Source organism: Protopterus annectens, chromosome 11.part0 (genome assembly GCF_019279795.1).
Source record: "Protopterus annectens isolate FY-2018-M chromosome 11.part0, PAN1.0, whole genome shotgun sequence".
Lineage (NCBI taxonomy): Eukaryota > Metazoa > Chordata > Ceratodontiformes > Protopteridae > Protopterus > Protopterus annectens.
This window is the reverse complement of record NC_056745.1, coordinates 917,061,646-917,074,971: the sequence shown is the minus strand read 5'-3', so window position 1 is coordinate 917,074,971 and position 13,326 is coordinate 917,061,646. Positions and strand designations below refer to the sequence as shown.

The 13,326-nt window shown below is 41.2% G+C and overlaps 1 protein-coding gene across 1 annotated transcript in view; it reads right to left on the bottom strand.

Annotated features, from left to right (window-relative positions):
• The window catches only part of DHTKD1 (dehydrogenase E1 and transketolase domain containing 1), a 948,838-nt gene that overhangs the window by 457,234 nt on the left and 478,278 nt on the right, over positions 1 to 13,326 (bottom strand). The gene's annotated exons all lie outside the window — the stretch shown is intronic.

The window sequence follows — 13,326 nt, the reverse complement described above, 5'->3', positions numbered from 1 at the left end:
GTGTGGGGGGGGGGGGTGCCCCTCAATCCCTTCTTTCATAACACCAAACACAAGGCAAGAGGTGTTAATGAGGACAGAAGTCACTCAAAGTACAACACAAAAAGAAAATTATGTTGACACGTTAGAAAACAAAACTAGAGCTCTCTGGTGTAAGAACAAACTCATCAAGTTTGACTGATTTTATACTGAATAAAAGTCAGTAAGATTGCCTGAACACTGGAGTGCTTGTGTTTTGTTTTCAAGTATTCCGAGTTCCCTTTTTAATCATTCTCAAAACTACAGTTACCTTTTGTGTCATGTTGATGCATTTAAACAAGCAGTATTTCTTTCAAACTGGGGCAACCAGTTTTAAGTAACCACCTTCAAACCAATGCTTAATCTGTTTTGATAAGCAGGTGATGATTATTCCATATTTTTGAAATCCAAGATTGTACTTAAGATGATCTCTAAAGACGAACACTGTTGAACACTGTAACAGAGTTCTGCCATGTATGAATGCAATGATTCCATTGCTAATGACATTATAAACTTAGGAGGCTGCAGTAACCACATCATGTGCAACTGCAACCTTTATTTTACACACAGAAACATCTGCAGTTACTTCAGTAATTGACAAACTGTCAATGCAGAATACATTCATTACTTCTTCTTAATTAAGTCAATCTATGAAGAAGAAAGGTAAAGTGATACAGATTTCCTACCTGGGTCGGTAGAGGTCTCAGTGACCAAGAGCAACGCTGGCATAAACAGAAATTGATTGCAGTCTGCTGAATTCATTACAATTTCAAATGGAATGCCTTACTACACTACATATTGCAGCTCTCTGCTGTCATCTGAACAAATGGTTATACAATCGCTTGGTAGTTGATTCAAGACAGCCAGTGTTTTTTGTTTTGAAATCCATTGGTCCACTGTCACCAAACTCTGCACTAGTTTTCTTGTAAACATAAACACAGGTAGTTGTGTACAGTTTCCAAGGATATATTTTTTGGAAATGTGCTTTTAGTCATCTATGATTTTCAAGCTCATGTGTTTTTAACCAAAGCAAAAATCAGAACTGAGCAACGAAGGTACGCCCATTCACGCATGTCTCCACACAGAAGACGCTCTAGCTGAGAATCGAACAGGACGTCTTACTGTGAGGCGACAATGCTACCGCAGTACCACCACCGCAGTCATGAATCATTAAATCAATGTTATGCATTTACCATGATAAATCCGTGTTGTCTTTACCCGTCTGTCTCAACCTGTGGGTTGGTTACTGGATCTGACTCTAATCAGAAACCAGCCATATTCAAGATCTTCAGACTCAGTGTTCCCCCTCCTCTACCCATAAACCCCAAACTACTGCACCATCTCCTCAAATAGAGTTTGCCCCATGCAGAAATCCCTGAAGCACCATAAAACAAAATTAGGATGGAGAAAAAGGAGTCTAGGAAGAAAGGGCGGTAGAAACAGACCTTTGTATGCAGGCTTCAAGGCCAGACCACAAGACCGACACAGGGAGCACTCACTAGAAAAAATGGCAATGTGGAGGGAGCATGGAGAGAGTTAATGGTTGAGATGAATGGGTAAAGACAACACAGATTTACTGTTATTTATTGTTATGTCAAGCATAGAGTTTGCATTTATCTCTGATGATGTTTTTTCCATTCGGTCTCAGCCTGTGGGACTGAGTCCCCAGTGAGTAAAAACCCTAGGGAGGCCATAGGAGAGAACACTCCACAAAATGGTGGAACCAAATGAAGCTCTAGACCTGGACTGTACAACCAGTTTGTAATAGGACACAAAGGTATTAGTATTAGACCACACGGCTGCGACACAAATATCATCAATAAAAGCCTACAAGAAAAAAAAGCAGTTGAGGAATGACCTTTAGGTTTAGTAGGTAAAGGTATTCTTTTGAAGAAGTGTGGAAAGGAAATGCAATCAGACATTTGGACAGGGTAATTTTTGACACATGCTTGCCAAGTCTCGACTTAGAAAAGGAAACAAACAGCTGGTCAGATTTTCTAAAACTTTTGGTTCTGTCCAGATAGAATCTAAGCTATGACACCCAAACAATGAAGTAAATCATCTCCCATGTTACGGACATTTAAAACAATGAGTGAGAAGGTCACTGAAAAACCAATCAGTAAAAACAAAATGAAAACTCCAGCAAAGCTAGAACTTCCACTGAGTGACCTCCCAAACCTCTTCTATCAGAGGCACATGGGATATATGCAAATGATCCTTATGAACATCAAGTGTTTCAGCTAACTGGCAATTCTGAATACCCATGACTTGTTTTGTCATTTTAATGGACAATTTCAGGCCAATAAAGCCAACCCCCACTAGCTGTGGATATGCATATTTCGTCCTTGTTATGATTAAAATGACGAAACAAGTCATGGGCATTCAGACTTGCCAGTTAGCTGAAACACCTGATGTTCATATGGATCATTTACATATATCCCATGTGCCTCTGATACAAGAGGTTTGGGAGGTCACTCAGTGGAAGTTCTAGATTTGCTGGAGTTTTCATTTTGTTTTTAATATTACTGACATTTGGAAAAAAGCCAACAAATGAATGGACTAGTTTAAATTTGAATCAGAAGCAACCTTGGACAGAAATGACTGGCTAGTCCTTAAAGTGACCCTGTCTTTATGAAAAATTATGGAGGTACACATAACATCTGAAGTTCTGACACCCTTTTGTCTGATGTGACAGCCACCAAAAAGAGTTTCCATGGCAAAAAATGTAATGGTACCATAGCTGCAGGTTCAAAGGGAGGTCTAGTAAGAATTTGCATCAGTACAGGAAAGTCCTGAGAAAAAACACTGGATCCCAGCCTGGTAGTCATAAAAAGATGCCCCACAAGAAGGCCTTAAAAAGCTTGAAAGCCACCACAAGGGTATTATCCCTGCCAAAATGAAAGTCATGAATGGCAGCCAGTTGCACCTTAACTGTCAAATAAAACCAGAGTGAAAAAGGTCACACAAAAAGCCCAGAATGGCATCTAAATGTGCTGAGAAAGGATCCAAGTCCTTGGCAGAATCCCAAATACAGAAATGTTCAAATTTATGGCATAAACCTTCCTGGTGGAGGATTTTTAGCATGAAGAAAGTATGTGAAAAACTTTTGGAGAGCTTGGGATTCTTAGCTATCATCTGAATTGAAGAAACCATGCAGTTAACTTGAGGGAGCAAAGGTTTGGGAAAGGTTAACAGAAAGAATGAGAAATTAGATCTGGAGCTAGATCCAGTATCCAGGATGGGTGAAGAAGGTGAAGCCAAAGAAAGGGGAAGTAACCCGGCTGTGGCCAGAATGGGACAATGAGGAGGACTGTCACTCTACAATGGACTGCCTTCTGAAGAAAAATGATCATCAAGGGTGTTGGGGGACAGCTGTGGAAGAGACCTGTTGGCCATGCATTGCACAAGAGTGCCCCTTGGTAACTGTCCTAGTGGGATCATGGCATAAAAGCTCCCGCACTTTTTGTTGGACAGGAAAGCAAAAAGATCACAGCAGGGAATACCCCAGAAGCTGAAAATGTGCTCCTCTACTATGTGATTCAGGGACCACTCCTGAGAAAGGAGAGTGTCCCTCCTCAGACTGTCTGCCAGAATGTTGAATCTCCCTGGGATGTACATTGCAATCAAAAACCATCGACAGGGCATTGCCCACTGCCAAATTCATGATCCCTCAACATAGGAACAGAACAGACGTCCTCCCTTGCTTGTTCATATAGCATACCACTAATGTACTGTTGGTCTGTATGCTAATCCCACCCTTGAGGAGAAGACCTTGAAATGCTTGTAACTATAGGAGAAGCACCCTCAATTCCAAGACACTGGCGTCAATGATGTGAAGGCTGGCCTCTGACCTTGGCTAGCTATCTTAGACAGTGTTCTTCTCTTCAGGGGGTGGGGGGAATTTTGAGAAGTGTCCATAGTCACCGTGTCCAAAGAAAAAAGGGCTGCACGGCAGCAACTGAGGAGACTCTAATCACCATCAAATGTTGTTGTAATAAACACTTCTGAGAATCACAGGAAAGTCCATGGGATGAGTCAGATAGGACCAATGAAATGCTAAAGGCCACTGCAAAACTCAAATGTGGAATCTAACAAGAGGTAAGAGACAAATAGAAGCTTCCATGTGCCCAAAGAGATGAAGTACTAAAGCAACAGATAGCCTGGGAATCTGCAAAATGTGAGAAGCCTACAGACAAAGCGAATTTAGCCTTGATAATGGCAGCTTGGTTGTCTGGGGTAAACAAAAAGGGAATGGTATAACATGACAATAAATTGACATGACTCTCAATACCCATGCATCTGAGGTCATGGCCTCCCAAGCTTTTGAATGGAGATCCAAGTGATCCCCAACTGCCTACAAACAGTGGCATCCAGGCAACCCTTCAGGGGCAGTGGAAGGTCTCCCTGTGAAAGCATCAGGGAAGCCCTGATTCAGAAGAACATCCTGCCATGTGGGCAGTATCTGTTATAGTGCCCCATCCACCCACCATGGGAAGAACCTTCACTGGAAAGGTTGCTGCACTTTACAAAAAAGATTCTTCCTGTTCTTCTGGTTCCTGAAGGAAAACCCTTGAGGGGTCAAGAAATTAACTCCAATGCCACATAGTGTCTTTCCATCTTGTTCATTGCTTGTCAGTGTCTCCTTGACCTTTGTGCTAAACAAGGCATAACCATCAAAATGTGTATTAACAAAGGACACTTTGAAGCAGTCCGCAAAATTATATAAGTGCATCCACACATGACGATACATAGCAAGGCTGGTGCCTGCTGCACAGGACATCCCTTCAGCAGGCCGGAAAACAGCCTCATGGAGGCATGAGATAAAGATGATACATTATTTTATTATTATTTTATTTTACATTTGTTGACCAGGCTAGTCCAACTGGATATATGTCTATTTTCAGTAGAGGCCTAGGGAGAAAAGCTCCACAATCACAGTATTATTTACAGTAAATTACATTTTACAAATGCAGGTACACAACAGAGATTTGCCATTCCTTGTGATTCTGCTTACAGAATCTTAGTACATATCACCTATGGTTAGTCATACAAAGAAATCTCTAATAACACTTTTAAACTGTTAAATCACAATCTCTTTATTGTCAATAGAAAAGTAACTAGCTTATACAGGTATGGTGATTAGTAACCAGAGATAAGTGAGGTAGTTAGTCAGGGTTAGGACAGGGGCATAACCACTGTGATTTAAAGTATGGCTTCAGTTTGCATTTAAATAGGTTTATTGAGGAAAGGGAGGTTAGGTCACTGGGGAGGGAATTCCAGATTTTACCCACAGTATTAGAGTACAGAGAATCACCAGCCAAATTGTTAGTTTTACTTATTTGTACAAGTAGTTTATTTGATAAGCGCTGGGTCTTGAGGTTATTACAGGGGGTGATAAGGTTTGTAAGTATTGGTGTTAGTAGGTTAATACAGGATCTTGTGGGCAACTGTTAGTTGGTTAAAAAGTAGTAGATTGGCAACTCTAACCATCGTAGTTGTTGAAGATTGTTACAATGATGGGTTCTGTAGGTAGACCCAGTTGCACATCTGGCAATATTGTTGTAGAAGATAGCCAGCTTGTTCAAGTTGCTTTTAGTATATATACGGGAGGCATAAAGAAGGGTAGAGATTAAGTGGGTACGGGCAATAGTGGTCCTGGCTAGTGGGATCAGAAAGGGTTTGATCCTGTAGAGGGAACCCATTTTTTTTAACTGTTTTTATAGTACTGTTAATATGGGAATCATAGGTAAGGTTGTTGTCTATTAGTACCCAAAGTAGTTTTGTAGTAGATATGGCAGTACCATTGCTTGATGTAACAGTAAAATTAAGAGGGGGGCCCTACGGGTGGGAGTGAATAGAAGCAGTTTTGTTTTTTTTGGGGTTCAAGATGAGACATCGGTATAGTAGCCATTTTTCAACTGTATTAAACACGTTTTGGGTTAGGGACTGTAGGTCTGATGGAGAAGTGGCTGAGCATATTAACGTGGAATTATTCGCGTATTGGATACAGGTAGCTTGAGGTATTACAGAATGTAGGTCATTTAAAAAAATAGAAAATAGGAGAGGACCTAATATGGAGCCTTGAGGGATACCAAGGGCAATTGGGAGGTGGGAAGATAAGTTATTCTCCCATAGTACAGCCTGCTGCCTGTTGATTAAGTGGGAATGGAACCATTGTACAGCCAGTCTGTCTAGTGACAGGTTTTGAGTATATGTATGAGTAAGGTGTGGTTAACCATATTGAAGGCTTTTGACAGATCGATAAAGAAGGCAGAGGATAGAGTGTCGTTATTGCGATTTTTATTAATACAGTCAGAGAAGGATAAAAGAACAGAGGTGGTGTTGTGAAATGGTCTGAAACCATGTTGATGGTTAGCTAGTAAGTTGTTAGTTTAACAGTTGTTTATGAATTCATTTCTCCATGATTTTTGCCAGTGGAGATAATATGGCTATAGGTCTATAGTTTGATAAATCATTGGAGTTACCTCCTTTATGCAGGGGGATAATATGTGAAATTTTCCAGATTGTTGGGATAGTTCCTTCAGTAATGGTTCTATTAATCAGGATGGATATGGGGTAGGCTATGGCTTTTGCAGCTTTTTGCAGGTATTCTGCAGGTAGTAGGTCTGCAGAAAGGGTGGTAGGTAAGTTTTTGAATAAGGGTACAAACAAGGGATGTAGGAACAGGTTGAAAATAAAATGATGGGGATGGGTTAGAGATGGAAGTGGATGAAGATGAAGTGTCAGGGGACAGCTGATTGGCTAGAGACTGAATGGTCTCTGTGAAGAAAGTGTTAAAGGTATTGGCTATTTGCTTGGGACTGTTGTGATCAGAGCCTAAAAGGTGGTCGTGACTGAACGGCCTGGGTGTAGGAGTTTATTGATGCCTGACCAGAATTTTTGTGGTCTGTTTTGGTGAGTTTGTTGGAGCTGAAAGTAAAAGTTTATTTTGTCCAACAGTATGGCTTTTTTGTTTCATTTGTTAACTGTCTAAACCTTAATTGATCAGCAGGGCTTTTAGTAGTATGCCAGTTGGCCCAGAGTTTGTTTCTAAACAGGATTTTTTGTTTGGTAGCTTTAGAGAGCCATGGGGCTGGTTTTATCCTATTTCTAATTGTACTTGTTGGTGCATGGCAATCTAGAATGGCTAAGAATTTAGAATTAAAGTATTTCACTGCTTCTTCTAAGGGTAGGTGTTTCATGGGGTGACCAATCACATGACTTAAGTTCTTTTTGAAAGCTGTCAGGGTTAAAATCTTTGTTGGTTTTTATTGTCCTGAAGGTGGTTGGGTTTGGAATGTCACTCTTATATCTCATAGGTTTGGTGATGACTACTTATGAGAATCCAATCGAGGGTGCTTTCTTTGTTAAGTTTATTGGTCCTTGTGGGGGATGTAATGGTCTGAGTAAAGCCATGAAGGTTAATATGAGTAGAAGGCTGTTCAGAGGTACAGCTCTTCCAGTTGATATTAAAGTCACCAAGTACTATGGTTTCTTGTGGGTAGGTAGTGGAAAGCCAACTAAGGATATCCTCTAGGGTGTTAGTGTTATTGCCTGGGGGGAGGTAAATGCAGATGATATAGATAGATTTACATTTGTTAAGTTGAATCTTGGAAATAAGAATTTCTACATTACTAGTTAGTAGTAGGTTAGTGTCTACAGAGGTCACCTTTAATAAAGATTTATATAGGATAGCCACTCTCCCACCCTTCTTAGCTTTGAGATCTAGTCTCAAGATATTGTATCTGGATAGAATAACCTCATTGTCTTGTGTTGACGTCTTGAGCCTTGATACAGTAGATAATTGAGCCTCTAGTCTTTTCTGATTCTCTGGAAGCTGCCAAAACTTGACATCCTTTGATAATTCAACTACCAGGTCTCAATGCAACTAAGTCAAGTGGGCAAGATAATTCAACACAAGCAAGGTGAGGGTGGCTGACTTGTAGGTGCTCTTTCCCAAATGGTCCAAGGTCCAATACTGCCTCTTGAATACACAGATCAAGGAACACTCCAAAGAAATGTCCTTTTTAGTGGCCAACAATCAGCTCTTCATTCAGAGTTCCCTTCTCCTCAACCACCCTTTCCAGATACCTGAAGCTGTTTACCTGTTCCACCATCTTCCCTTCTATCTCTATTCTCAGCTTCTTCTGATTTCCCCAGTTTGCTGCCATTACCACCGTCTTATCTGTGCCTAGTTTCATCCTATGTGCCTTCAGTTTTGCATTCCATTCTCCTATCCTTTGCTGAAGTTCTAGCTCAGAGTCTGCCTGTAGTGCCACAGTGGTCTCACCTTTGATAACCACATCATCACAACAGTCAGGAAATCTTTCTATGTGGCACACCTCATTACTAAGGGCTTTTCTCATCCAGAAAAAAAGGAGGTTACTGTCCCACTGTATTCATCCCTCATTAGACCCATTATATAATACAATGGTCCGTTTGGTATGTGCCTCTCAAGACATCTGCAACAACTGGAAAGGCCGCAGAAATATCTCACTAAATGAATCACAGGCCTAAAGCAGATGCCCTATGCTGACCGTATTAAAAAAAACTAAACTCCAGCTATACTCTGTTGCATATAGTCTACTCAGAGCCAATCTCTGCTTAACATACAAGGCCATGTCAAACACAGAGCTGTTGGACATGCTGCACTTAAAGAAATCCCAATCCCTCGGAGCCACATGCTCCAGGGATCTAAACCTTGTCATCACAATGAACAAAACATGATGGAGGGATAGGTTCCTGACCCAGAGACTCCCAGACTCTGGAATAGACTGCCCATACATATCAAGCAGAGTGTCTTTTTGGCCCTCTTCAAAAGGAACCTTGACAATTGGATGGGAGATAGGAAATTCACCCCGGGGATCACGTCAGTCGCCCTGCTAGACAGAGGTCCAGGGAAGTAAATATTGTGGGAGGAAATAGCCAGGGAATTGTTATGGGTAGGCTTGTATAGGTTCTAGGACTGATAGGCTAGTACCAATCTATGAACCTATGAACATTGTCTGCATACAGCAACTTTGTTGATCTGTCCCCTCTGACCTGTTTGCTAATGTAGTCCATCACCAGTATGAACAGCAGTGGGCTCAAAGCTGAACCCTCATGTACATCCACTCCCACTGGGAACCCCGCTCGAGGCCAAACACTGTCCATACTTAAATTGACAAAGACAGGTGGGAAGGCAGAGTAAGCAGAATGTACAACAGAATCACATATTTAATGTTCTAGAAAAGGACTACCCCCTGGGCAGAAGTAAAACACAGATCCTAGACTGATGTCATGACATGAGTACAGAAGGGGGAGGAGGAAGCAGCAAAGTGAAAGATTCCTGTATAATATAAGGAATAGAGTACAAAGGATTAGTCCAGATAAAATCACTTTAGCTAGTAGATCTAGGAGGCTCTCGCTCTCTGATACCCTCTCTGTGGGAGGAATAAAGATGCCTTGTTGGAGTTTCAAGTAGTTTATTCAGTTAAGTAGGTAGCTCTATCTACCTAACTCAATAAACTACTTGAACCTCCAACAACGCACCTTTATTCCTCCCACAGGAAGGGTATCAGAGAGAGAACCTCCTAGATCTGCTAGCTAAAGTGATTTTATCTGGATTAACCCTTTCTACTCTGTTTCTTGTTAGTCCTGTCACCATCTGGTGTCACACACCAGCCCTCTGGATTACTTCTGTTTTCTGTATAACAAAGGGGAGAGGATCGAGGATATTAAGTTGAGGTTACAAAAGATGAATGTTAGGACTGTGTCAAATCAGGTGGCAAAATAAAGGGAATGTTGCAGGACACACATCAGTACTCTGCTCCTGTGGCAGTGACAAAGGGGTAAACACAGCATGTAGCAGTGGTTATTTATGAAATAATCAGCTGATACACAGTGTGGAAAGGAAGTTACTGGAGCAGGTTTAATATCAACAGGGGGAAAAACAGGTTATCTCTATGCAAGCTGCACCTTTGCAATCTTATGTATCCATATGCCTTAACATGATTTACTCTGAAGTCACATCATGCCCCTAGAAAAAGGGAAAATTAACAGAAGATAAAAATGGTAGCTGGCTGCTGTGGTGGCATAGAGAGATAAATCCCCAACTATGCCCCAGTCGACTTTAATTTAACTAGCAGCTCGGGTGACTGAAGAGCAGCAGGGAAGGATGGGCTTGCCCATCCCTACTGGAGGGGCTTCATCAATGACACTCCCTTATGGGAAGTGGGACTCACTGAGGTGAGCTGTCCTCAAACAGGTTTGACAAGCATGGTAAGCAGGGCAAGGAATGTGTTTGGTATATAATAACCCCCTCGTTGATGGAAATGAAAACAGATGAGCCTCCAAGATGCCCTTAAGATCCATTACCAGCCCAAGCAAAATCAGAGCAAGTCCAAGGGAATCGCAGACAAGCTGGTAGATCCAGTGTGGATGTGGGACATTGAGCTCTATGGTGGTGCAATGATCTCCTAAGCAGACCAAAAAAAGATGGAGGCTGCAGTTACCTTCCCCTCCAATCCATAGAGTTTCCAGGACATTTCTCATCTAGACAAACATTTTCCATTTCCAAAATGCATTCCAATTCTATTTTACACTACCACAGTCAACCATCAACTGAAAACAATGTGCACAAATGCTTGCAAATTTCAACATCCACATATATTCTCAGCCAGTAAGTGGCTATGGAAGTGCACCAGTGGATATGTTAGCTACCAACTCAGATCTCTAAACTTTCAGACCGTTAGCTGTCGACTCAAATCCTAAACTCTTATCTCTCTAAACTAAAACTAATACACCCCTGGATTGCGTTCCTGCATATCAAAATGAGCTAAATCAACCAATCTAGTGTAAGTTATGCATATTTTGATTTACTGCTACTGATTTTTGATTTTTCCTACAGATGGATAACAACAAAAGAATTGCTTGTGTGGTTAGCAGAAATGCAGTGACAGGCCCAAAGAATCGCATTTGAATTCTGATCTTGTGTGACAGCAGCCTTCAAAAGAACAACCAGAAGATTAACAGGGCACTGCTATCCTGCTCCAATTTGTTTTCCCTATAAACAAACCAAGAGAAGGCGGCTAGGCCACTTAATACCTTGCCACCATGCAAAGCTATACCTTGGTTCTACTAATTCCTTTCTGGAATTCTCTTTTAATATTCAACATGTGGATATTTCTTTCCTTGATGTATAGCTATACAAGAATTTGGCTAAGAGCCATTATAAGCCCACCATACACAAGAAGGGCACATTTATAACAACTACTTACATTTTCAGTGCGCTCATTCTTTCAAAAAAATAAAGAATATTGCGAAGGGACAATTTATCCATCTTTCCAAAACGGTATCAGAGGATGAAAATTTTATTAAGGAATGTATTTTGTTTAAGAATATGTTTTCTGATTCTGATTACCCCAACAACTTATTGGAGTAAGTCATTGATTTTTATCTGGTCAGGTAGAGCGGATTGTTATGCACCCATCTTGAGAAAACCTTTAAATAACACCCATAAGACAAGAATTCTATTTGACCACGTTATCTATGGTCTTATATCATTCCTTGGATGCTGGTGGTATACACTCTATTGTTAGGAACAATTGGTAAAGGGTTTCTGGTACTTTTCCTGGTCGTAAAAATCTGGCACCGCACTATCTTTGGTATACAAGTCACTGAACAATACTGGTATCTCCTTTGAGCAAAGGATAGCCATTCCAACTACCTATGGCTGTATGAACAAGTGTAGTGCATGTAGCCAGGGCACTACATCTCTTGAGGACCACAAGTGGTTATTTTGAATCATCCTAGGGTTATTCCTTGCTAAGGCAGATACAACTGCAACACCACTGGGGTGGTCTATGCAACCCTTTGTTCTGCACGCCCTAGTTTTTATATTGGTAGAAGATTAAATAAAAGAATCTGTGAACATGTACATTCCATAAAAATATGGTGAAAATAATGCTTTATTTAAATATTCTTGAAAGGATTTAAAAAAAAGTTTACTTTTTTTGTATTGGAAAATGTCTTCCAGGACAGCAGGGTGGGGGTAACTGGCCAACTACCCTACCCTGTAGACAGCGGTCATGGCAAAGCCTTTTAAACTCTGATGTTTTACCTGGTTTGAATGAATTTGTTACTCTTGTTCCAGTTTAAAAGAGGAGGTCTTATAGGTTCAATCATTAACACCTCCTGTCACTCCTACCTTTTTAGCATATTTAAACTTGTTTTACAGGGATGTCTTTCATTTTGGTGAAGTTCTTGTTTAAGGAACAAAAGCACTAAATCATTAAATTCTGTAAAGTATGTCTTGTGGAGTGCTCTTTTTTCCTTTATTTGGTTTTCCTTTTGGAACATTTGACCTACTCTTTGATTTGTTTGCGCTGAAAAAAGAAAAGGTGTCTTCAGAAACACTTGCAATATTACTATATCATGCTCCTGATGGCGCACTCCAGCAAGAGCAGAGCTCAAAACACAAGGAACAGCATTAGGATATTCAACATATGCACCAGTCTGGTGGACCCCTGCCATAAATAAACTGTACAACAGAAGGAGGAAGCTACTACATGATAGAGCAAAATCCCTAATAGGGAAGGCATCTCTGATCAGTACTAGCAAAAAATTACGATCCCTCATAAAATCCTCCAAGGCCAGCTTCGAGAGAAAAATTGCACAGGACACCAAAGACAATCATAAGGCTTTTTTCAGTTATGTTAGAAACCTGGGATGCAACTCCTAGACTTGTTCTGAGTTGATTCTAAACGACAAAAAATACACTGAACCCACAGACATCGCCAATATCCTGGCAGACAGGTTCAGTGCAAACTTCTCCACCCCCTCCCCCCCAAAAGAGCAAGTATCTATCCCGGCAGAGGGCTGCCTCACAAACATCTCTGATGCTCAGGTGAAGGCTGCCCTCTCCAAAGCAAAAAACACTGCTTCCATGGGACCAGATGGCGTCCCAGGTTGCGTCCTACATGAACTCCAAGAGGAACTAATCCCTCAAATAAAACAGCTATACAATCTCAGCCTCACTATAGGATATGTGCCCACAGAATGGCGTACAGCAACAGTGGTCCGACTCCACAAAGGTGGAGCCTCTACGGACCATGGAAACTATTGTCCCATAAGCCTGACTAGCTCAGTCTGCAAGGCTATGGAGAGGATCATCATGGAGCTCATAAACAAAGACATTGAGGACCTACAGACACTAGATCCTACCCAGTTCAGCTTTGTCAAGGGCAGATCCTGCCTTTTGAACCTGGTTGACTTCTTCAAAACAGTCACCAAAGCCATAGATGAAGGGAAGGTAGTCCACACAGCCTATCT